Here is an 827-nt window from a genome sequence, read left to right as displayed (position 1 = left end):
ATTCCCCAGGGCTTCCCGGTGGGGGCCCCACGGGGCGGCATGTCCCCTCCCTGGGGACTGTGAGGGACGAGCTCCTCTTTCAATGGCCCGTGGCCTTGTGCAGCTGAGTGTTCCACCAGGACCGTGTATGAAAACGCGTCCCCTCACCCCGCCCAGACGCGGCATCACGGCCACGGGGCCCCGCCTTGCCGTCGCCGCCAATGACCCGAGCCTCTGGGGTCCCTCTCGCCCCGTCGCCCCCTCGGAGGCTGGGCCCCTGCACGGAGCAGGCGGGCTGTGGGGCTCGCTGTGCCGCGTGCTCCGTGCGCACAGGACCTCGTCTTCCCGCGTGTGTGGCCCCAGGCGCCAACAGGCACCCCCGAGACGCTTCACCAGCCGGCCACCTGGGCCACCGGGGGGGTCCTTCTCTTCCGAGGCCGCTGCTCCCATCGGGAGACATCGTGGTGTTTTCAAATAAGTGCGACGAGCCTTAAGGAAACAGAGGATTGTGGGGCGACCTCGGTGTCCCTCCTCCCCCACACCCCCTCGGCGCCGTCCCCGTGTGTGACGTGGGGCCGCAGCTGTGCCCCCGGGGGACAAATGCACGGCTGCTGCTCCTGGGAGCGTAAACGAGAACGAGGTACGTGGACGTCCGTGTCCCCGACCACCGTCCAGCGGAGAGCAGTGATGTGCCGAGCCCGGACGCTCCGTTGCTCGTCGGAGCCCGACTCCCGGAACCCCGACTCCCGGAACCCCGACTCCCGGAACCCCGACTCCCGGAACCCTCAAACGTTCACGCCAGGAGGTCGGCCGGGGTCTGGAGGCCCGACTGCCACGGGACTTGGCCG

The sequence above is a fragment of the Pteropus alecto genome, unplaced genomic scaffold, assembly GCF_000325575.1.
Source record: "Pteropus alecto unplaced genomic scaffold, ASM32557v1 scaffold214, whole genome shotgun sequence".
In the NCBI taxonomy this organism is placed as follows: Eukaryota; Metazoa; Chordata; class Mammalia; order Chiroptera; family Pteropodidae; genus Pteropus; species Pteropus alecto.
Note: the sequence above shows the minus strand (reverse complement) of the source record.